At 34.9% G+C, this 8950-nt stretch overlaps 1 pseudogene across 1 annotated transcript; it reads right to left on the reverse strand.

The window, feature by feature from the left end:
- Window positions 1-3893: 3893 nt before the first annotated feature.
- Window positions 3894-5118, reverse strand: LOC149169636 (anamorsin homolog 1-like; annotated as a pseudogene). Its single transcript, XR_016259205.1, has 4 exons — window positions 4835-5118; window positions 4532-4668; window positions 4034-4116; window positions 3894-3919 (listed from the first exon to the last, which is right to left on the reverse strand). The product of XR_016259205.1 is annotated as an anamorsin homolog 1-like (transcript).
- Window positions 5119-8950: the final 3832 nt, after the last annotated feature.

Consider the following 8950-nt stretch of genomic DNA (forward strand, 5'->3'; position numbering starts at 1 on the left):
CTGCAAACAGATTGTAAAAATTAACATCTAATATGTGCAATTCCATCAAAACCAAAACGATTCTTGTTGGATTTTGGGATAAAAATATTGGTTTCCCTTCTTGCTACTTTAAGCAGCCGGAAAAGGACCATTTCATAGCACATTTAGACTACAACATAGTTAAGTCAAAAGATTTCACTAAAGACAGAAATTTAGAAATGGTGCATAATCTGGATTCCTAAGGTGATCGATATCTCAGATGATAAAATGAGAAATATATTTTACTTTTCAGTCCATGAATATATGTTAATTTTCTTCCAATATCTCCTAAAATGGCAAAAGAAATGGTACCAAAGTGGAGTTGGCTTTTATGCCCCAAGCAAAGCCACTCCAACTCTAAACAAAGGGCAACAGGTACTACTATTTAACAATACCCAAAGATATTTCATGTCTGCAACTCATGAACCCAAAAGAAAACATATCTTCCTAAAAACAAATAGAAAGGAAGAATATAGAAACTCTAAGGGAAGAACACAAAAGAAGACTCCATTAAATCTATGAGAAAAACATTGACAACAATACCCAAAGATATTTCATGGCTGCAACTCATGAACCCAAAAGAAAACATATCTTCGTAAAAACATATAGAAAGGAAGAATAAATAAATGAATAGTAAATCAGAACCGTGAACCTTTTTAATATTTATATTCCATAATGTGAAGAAACTTGAATAGCAAATTACAACTACGTATTCTAATATTTCATCATATCCTCATTATCACTGTGAACCGGCCGCTGAACCACACAATTAACAATGAAATTTAAATAGCAAATTCAAACTGTGAATTATAATATTTCATCATATCCCCATTATTATCATATCGCCCAGTATTTCATGATATCCTCATTATCACTGTGAACCGGCCGCAGAACCACAACAATTAACAATGAAATTTAAATAGCAAATTCAAACTGTGAATTCTAATATTTCATCATATCCCCATTATTACTCTAATATTTCATCATATCCGCATTATTATCATATCGCCCAGTATTATTGTTGACCACTAAGCCTCACAATATGAAGCAACTTGAATAGCAAATTGCTAAGCAGATTACAACTGTCAATTCTAATATTTCATCATATCCCCCATTATTATTGTGGGAACCTCACAACTAACAGTGTTATGTGATACCTGAAGTCACAATAACTTTGAAGTTGGAGTAGACCGAATTCCTCCATCAATTTGGCACCTTCTCCCCATACATCATACATCATCTAAGAACAGGGCAAACTTGGCACCTTCTCCCCCTACATCATCTAATAACACATCATCTAAGGACAGGGAAAACTTGTTTCTCTAGAATCCTTGATTCAACCAACAGTGTTATGTGAGACCTGAAGTCACAATAACTTTGAAGTTGGAGTAGACCCAATTCCTCCATCAATTTGGCACCTTCTCCCCATACATCATAATAGGGTAACCTTATTTCTCTAGAATCTTTGATTCAACCATGTTTCGGTGGTCCTACACCTTTTGGTTGTCGAAGAGTCTGATTAGAAGTAGAGTTTTGCCTTATCCACCCTTGCCAACCACAGGAATGGAAAAAAGAGACATGCTCTCTTCTTCTGCATCTATCACAAACTTCTATAGCCTTGCGAAGGGTTTTCAGTCATTGAGCCTTGGGGCAGCTCCTGAGTTTGGGCCATGTCAACGAAATAACCAAGTTTACATGCTCCTCTATGTCTGAAATGTAACTGGTGATCATTTTGATGGTCTGATGTCTAAAAATAACATCAAATCTTGGTAATGTGAACTAAATCACCATTTCAGGTTCTATTCATTGAATAGCTTCAAGTTGTAAAGCAACCTATTCATTTCAGAAGCCTTATGATTGATGTGAGAAGGTGGAACAATGTGGTGGCAGTTTCGATGCTCACTATCAGATCTAACTTGAGAGATGTCAACTCTTTCTGGAAGAGGTTCACAATGTTGATGTGGCATAGAATTTGGAGATGAACATGCCAATCCTCATACCAATAAATCCAGAACCAAAACTAGCATTATATGCGTCCTACCAATAAAAAATCCTGTGAAGAAGGTAACCAGAAAAAGGGTGTGAATAGACAAAATGCAACCCAAATACAAGATGGTTGCCATTTATACAGGGGATTTCCAACAATAAAATAGAATGCGATTAAAACTGAAATCTTATGCAAACTGAGAGCAGATTTATATGGTGAAGTTTATCCAGCTTCGTTGCCAATTTTCTGAGTAACGGATTGTTCTACTTAAAAGAGAATCCATCCATGTGTCAAAGGTCGCGATTGCCATTCTTTCGGAACTGGTGATCCCAATCCATTCCGTCATGGGGGTTCGTTGTTAACCCCTTGCGGTGGACAGCTACAGAAATCTCTAGAACCTTGTCGACTTTCGGAGGACCGAACATGCAAGAGATGGTTGCAGAACTATTTCAAACCAAATGTTTAGCCATAAAATACCAAAATTCATATATGTATACTACAAGGAAAAGAGAACGCCCAACCAATTTACTGATTACATTCACAGTCATACAAAACTCTGTGGAGAATATAATCACTGTAAACTATGAAGAGAAATTTAAACACTGTAATTCCATGATTTGCATAAATAGATCTTAACAAAACGAGAACAAAACAACAGAGTTTGGTCCAGAGCTAAAATGCTCAACTTACGTAATAATCTGAAGACCCTGAAGTCGACAGGGACAAGTCACTCTAGACATGGAGATTTGTTTGGAAAGATATAACTAAACATATATACAATGAAAGTATTTGTTGGCTTTTAAACATATGTACAATAAAAGCATTCTATTATGTAGAGATGTGATTGAGCATGAGCAGCTAATCATATATGCATGATGGGCCATGGCATCGGCAACACCAGTGAGTGTTTATTGTGGTGCCATATTGTGCGAGCTGTTCCTGCAATTGATGGCGCATTTGCCTGTGTGCATCCCATAAGGGTAAAATGACCCTATACACTGAACAAGGGTGTTAACACCCATGCTGGGGAAGAGGCAAAATGAAGCAGTCTCCAGGTCCTCCCTCATGACACATGATGTAATCTACTTATTTTGCAAAGTAATATAAGATGTATTCTCTTGCTAGAAATGGAAAATAAACCGATCAAAAGAACAAATCCGGTCTAACTTCATTTGTAAAAGCTACAGTCCTTAAAGGTGTCTCTGCAAGAAAGATATCATGGGATACAACTCACATTTAGGGCAGGGAGAGTCAATTTGTAATTCTATTCAACTTCAACCAAATGGAAGGCAAAAGAAAACCGATCTGGAAACCAATTTATCATCCTTTTGAGAGCTTTCCCCAAATGAATGGTCATGAAAGATTTGCCCAAATGAATGGTTGGGAATGTCTTCAATTAGGTCGATTACTTCTTAACAAATCGTGCGTATAGTTAATACAATAGCCCTTACGTGACTGTTGTAATTGAAAAATCAGCATAAGAAAAGAGCTGGCCAAGCAAATCAAACTTATCCTAAATTTGATAAACAAATATTAAGTACTTTACTCATTTCCTTCAAGGAAGCAATGTTGGGATGCTATAAACATTCCTTCCCTGGCCAGATTCATCATTTCATATGTCATATATAACAGATACAAAAGTAGATAGGTAACACTAACAGTCCTAATAACGCCAGCAATAGTTGTGATTCTCATACACTATATTATAATTTATACCTAGAAATAAGGCTGCACCATTTTGCTTAATTTAAGCACTCAATGGTTGAAGGGAAATTACATTAGAAATGCTTAAAGGTAAGCAACCCATCACTTGGATGGCACGGAATGATTGAGGGTTTATGACTAATTGTTAACTCTTCAAAGCACTACTTTGCTCACATATCAACAGTCAAGAGTGTGCTAGGAAGAGATACCCTGCAATTTTTGTAAAAGCATTTTAGTCAAATGGAGGAATTGATATGTCAGAACAAACTTGTTAAAAATAGAAGGCGCAATAGATGGAAAACAATATGTATGTGGTATATATACCTTTTAAGTTTTCCCCAAGTTTGAAAGGAGATAAGTCCTTTGTAGGGGCAACTACTGCACCTGAATGCATCCCCGAGTCCACACTAACAAAATCAAGACATCCATTATATCAGAAAAATGAGCAAATATTATATTACATTTTGATTCCTACAGTATGTGACCTTGTTCACAGTTTGGAATATAAAATAGGGTAACTGTAATATAGTATACGCTGCAGATCCCAGCAGCCAAGATTCTCCTTCAAAGATGGAGATGGAAACTCAAGTTTTGATTAAAAAACACAGCTGTGTATATTAAGAGAGAGACCTAAAGGAAGTTTGTTCAATCAAAAGTTTAACAGATATCAACGCAGCATTCTGTTCTTTTATACAGAACAATTGGTGAAAAGGTTATATAAATTGGAAACCTTTCTCCACAAAATAGGGATGGCAATTTGCAAATACTTCTTCCCGAGAAAGAAATGAAATAAGAGCAAAAGATTAAAAAGAACCAGCATACATTTCCACACGCAGATTGTGGGTTATTCAACTGTTCTACAGTCAGGCCCAACTTTGTCTATTTCTCTTCCAACTCAGCTCGGCCACAGGTACAAATTTTGCAGGCTTTTCTTTTCGTACTAACTTCATAGTCATTGGCTGCACAACAAAACAAATTACAAAATATGGATTGAAAGAATAGATGGGAAAAGTGACCAACCTGATCAAGTTTGTAACGTTATTAAAGAGGATTCTATCATATATATTCCTTTCCAATGGATAAACTGCAAACCAAGATTAACAGCCACCAGCCCCTGTTACTAACCAGAGGGAAATGAAGATCTTTTCGAATCCTCTTCAGAAAGAAGGCTTTCTTCATCTATCAGACCCTCCAAATCATCATTCATGTCTAGCTTTACGCCCAACGGGTCAGATTTAGGCAAACACTCTTGTTTCTGCACAGCTTTATTTTTTAGGGAAAACGATGATCCAGTTTCCCAAGTGGGCTTTTGTGCTCTCAACTGCAATGAGGAATGCATGAAAGGGAACAACTGTCAAAGATATGGCTAGATTTATGGCGAGCGAAAGGAAAGGGCGGCTGCTGGCAGAAGAAACGGGTGCAGGCGCTCGGAAAAGAATACAAACAAACAGTCAAAACGCGATTGCAGAACTCTCCACGTGTCAACACATAACGCGATTGCAGAACTCTCCACGTGTCAGCATGAGGAACAAAGAGACGACGAAAGTCCCTTTCAAAGGAAGGCCTATCGGCCTAATTAACAAGCATACATGATAGAATACAATGTGCAACCTTAATTTATAATAATTAACTACTTGTTAATTGTTGCTGGCCCTAGATGTTTCTTTCATTTATATTATCATTTTTCATTCCTTGCATTTCATATTACGTTGCATATTCTATTTTAAATACTTTGTGATGAAATGAATGGTGGTTGAATTTGGTAATCTATTGTATTTTTTAATGAAAAATAAATATTTTTTTGCCCCACTAGAAATAATGGTGGACCAAGATATATGGTGAAAAGTCAAAAGGTTCGAGTTGGGTTATGCTTCTGGTTTTTAAAGAATGCCTATGAGTTATATACGACCACATATAACATCCTGAAACAATGCATTTAAACTCTTAGAGTCACATTGTGAGTTAAGAGGATAAAATAAAATAAAATAAATCTCAAATAATAGTGCTTTATCAGCCAAATTGGAGTTTACAAGATAAGTTTAATTCCCTGCACTTTAAAAACATGTATCCATACTACCATTTTTAGTGAATTATTACTTTTGAAAGAAAGACAAAAATAAGGCTAGAGTATTCTCTAATTTTTTTCAGATTAAAGTGACTGTCACAGAAATCGAGTTTGAATACTATGTTTGAATAGAAATTCATGTTGCAAAAGGATATGAATGATGTGAAGTAAGATTGTTATCTATTGCAATCCCTAATAATTATCATTTTCACTTCCCTATACATGTTTTCCCTATCATGTTACTTATTTAAAATGGTTGTTGAATTTTGTGGTGTATAAATTATTTATTTAAAATAGTTGTTGAATTTTGTGTTTTCCTTATTTAAAATGGTTGTTGAATTTTGTGGTGTAAAAATTATTTATTTAAAATAGTTGTTGAATTTTGTGGTGTAGAAATTGAATACTATGTAATGTGACTGGTATTAAGATTTAAAGTTGACATGATAAAGTTGATTTGAAATTTTTTTTTAAATGATTGTGATATAGATTGTATATTTTATGGGTGTAAAATAAAATATGCATGAGTTTTTCTTGTTTTATTAATTATTATTTTTTTCATTTATTTTTTTTATTCTTAATATTTTTATGTTGTAACCTAAGCCTTAGCATATTTAACAAAATTTAGTGAAGTATGCTTTTATTGTTTATTGTATTTTACTTTATAATATTAATTGATTTTATGTAATTATGTAGATGAGTTTCTATAGTTGGGGAAACAGAGGAAGCATAAGAAAAAGGGATAGAACACCTAATGTAGTGTGGCAAAAAGATAGAAATAAAATAATCTAGTACTATATACACTTTTATGCTAATTCTATTGAGTTCAACCAACTAATACAAATTAGTCACCTAGACATGTGTGGATAGTTAGCCCTGTCCCAACCATTTTCTCCTCTTGATTCACCTTTTCAACCTCATCCTAGAATAATGGATGTCCCAGAACCACAGCCTCACCCTATGGATGAAGGAATGGAAAACATTCTTGCTTGACCTCCCTCTAGTATAGTTCATTGGCTTGCTAGACCTACCCCAACTATTTTCTTCTCTTGATTCACCTTTGCAACCTCATCCTATAATAATGGATGTCCCGGAATTACCCCCTCATCCTATGGATGAAGGATGGGAAAACATTTTGCTAGACTTACCTCTAACATATTGTATTGGCCTACTAGTTTAGAATATGAACCATCACTTGTTTCATCACCCGTGGTCACTTCAACTACCTCTTTTGCTCACTCTACCCCAAGAAATGATAAATAGCCTCTTCTTGTGCATCTCGAAGGTAAAGGGAGGAAACCAATTGAAGGTCATCAAAGTACTGAATCTTCTTAGTCAACTTTTGCACAGTCAAAAGTGCAATAACTGGAGATAGGGGAGGAAGGAAAAAGAAAGATTTCATGTAAGGATATGTACCCTTAGCTCTTATAATTCTATGTTTTATGGCAATATTTATATTTTGGTTGTTGTAGGCATAATTTTTTAGGATGAAAAAGATTATATGGTATTTAATTTTGAAGACTCAAAATATTTTTATAAAGGGTGACATAAGTTTGATGATGATTATAAGGATGATAATGCATTTATCAATATATCTTTTGCCATATATATTTATTACATTATTTATTATGGGAAACACAAGGATACTTTCATGTGCAATATTGTTTTGCTAAATAGAGCCTAGTGGGACCCCACCTACTTTTAGTTAAGTGTTTTAAAACATTAGTGACCTTTTTAGTTTTATTTTTATAAATTAATTTGTATTACCTCAAAATACCCAATTACATCAATCTTTCCATCATTGATAATCACAATACACAACAATACATTCACTACATTCTTGGTTTTACTACCTAACCCATGAATTACTTCTATCATGGGTGTTCAACCCGGGAATGACCATGGAGCCCTCTAAGGATCATTTTTTCCTTTTTTTCTTGCCAACTTTTATCCATCCTGAGGACTTATAAGGAGAAAATATAGATGGTACAATAATAGTGTTTTCTTGAGTCAACTCCAATACTAGGGGGTTTGCATTTGTAGTTGCTTCCTTATCGTTATTATAGTGCTTTGATGCATGGAAGTGTTTGTGTTAACTTATTGATGAAGCTAAAACCATAGTTGTGTCTCTTGTAGTTTCGTTCAAGGGGCGGACCCTAGCATTCATAGGATGTGATGGCATTGCATGTTGCTAGGCTGGATCTAAAGGACTCGATTTACCTGTATAGTTTTTTGGTGTCGAGAGTTATCTGGATGGTGCATTGTAGGTTTCTTAGATTCCATGGAAACATTTGGATATTTCCATCATTGAGTTTTATTCTTGGTAACCAAAGGGTAAGAGTGACATTGAGAAGAAGGGAAAACATTCTAAATATGACCCGAATGTTGACAAGTTCTACACCGGAAAGTCGTATTTTCATAGTCCAACAACTGCGTATAAGTATGGCCTTTTTAGTGAAGAAGGATTTTATCTAGAAATGCACTAGAGTGATTTATTTGTACACATATGCGGTAAAATGTAACAATGCCCTTCTCTAGCTTGTCTATGTCTACCTTGATGAAATGACCGATTGAGATACCCACTTTAGATAAAATATTTGGATGTAGTAGATGAAGGGGCATATTTGTTAGCCTAAACCAAGCAAAGGTGGGAAAAGATAGCATAGAAAGAGTTTTAAAAGAATAAAAATATGGCTTATGCAAAGCCCGTATCCCTAATTGGGTGAACCACATATATATGTGTCTCTCTTGTTTTATGCATTTATTTATGTGTTTCCACAATATTTTATGTATTTAATTGCTCCTTTAATTAATTTCTAACACAAAGACCAAAAATTGAGGGAGATTTGAATCTGCAATTTAATCTTCAGATCCCTTGGGGATTCCTCGACCAATTTCTCTACCTGAGCCAATATACGGTAAAAACCTTGGCATGTTTCTTTTGAAATTACACTTAGTCCACTTCAACGTCGGAAAATAATAGTGAGATGGCTCCCTGACATCACTCTTTTTTCATTAGCAATAGTCGAAACATTCATGGGTTGAAACACCAATTGTGGGTATTTTACGGAACATGTCTTCATGGTCAATTGCATCGATGTACTCGAAATATGTTGGGACAATATTTCATTGGACGTCATCGTCATTAAAAAAAAATTGTCGCTTTCCATGGTTAAGCT

This window comes from Pinus tabuliformis, chromosome 4_2 (genome assembly GCF_031772625.1).
Source record: "Pinus tabuliformis cultivar Carrire ecotype Pingquan chromosome 4_2, CPIR1, whole genome shotgun sequence".
NCBI lineage: Eukaryota > Viridiplantae > Streptophyta > Pinopsida > Pinales > Pinaceae > Pinus > Pinus tabuliformis.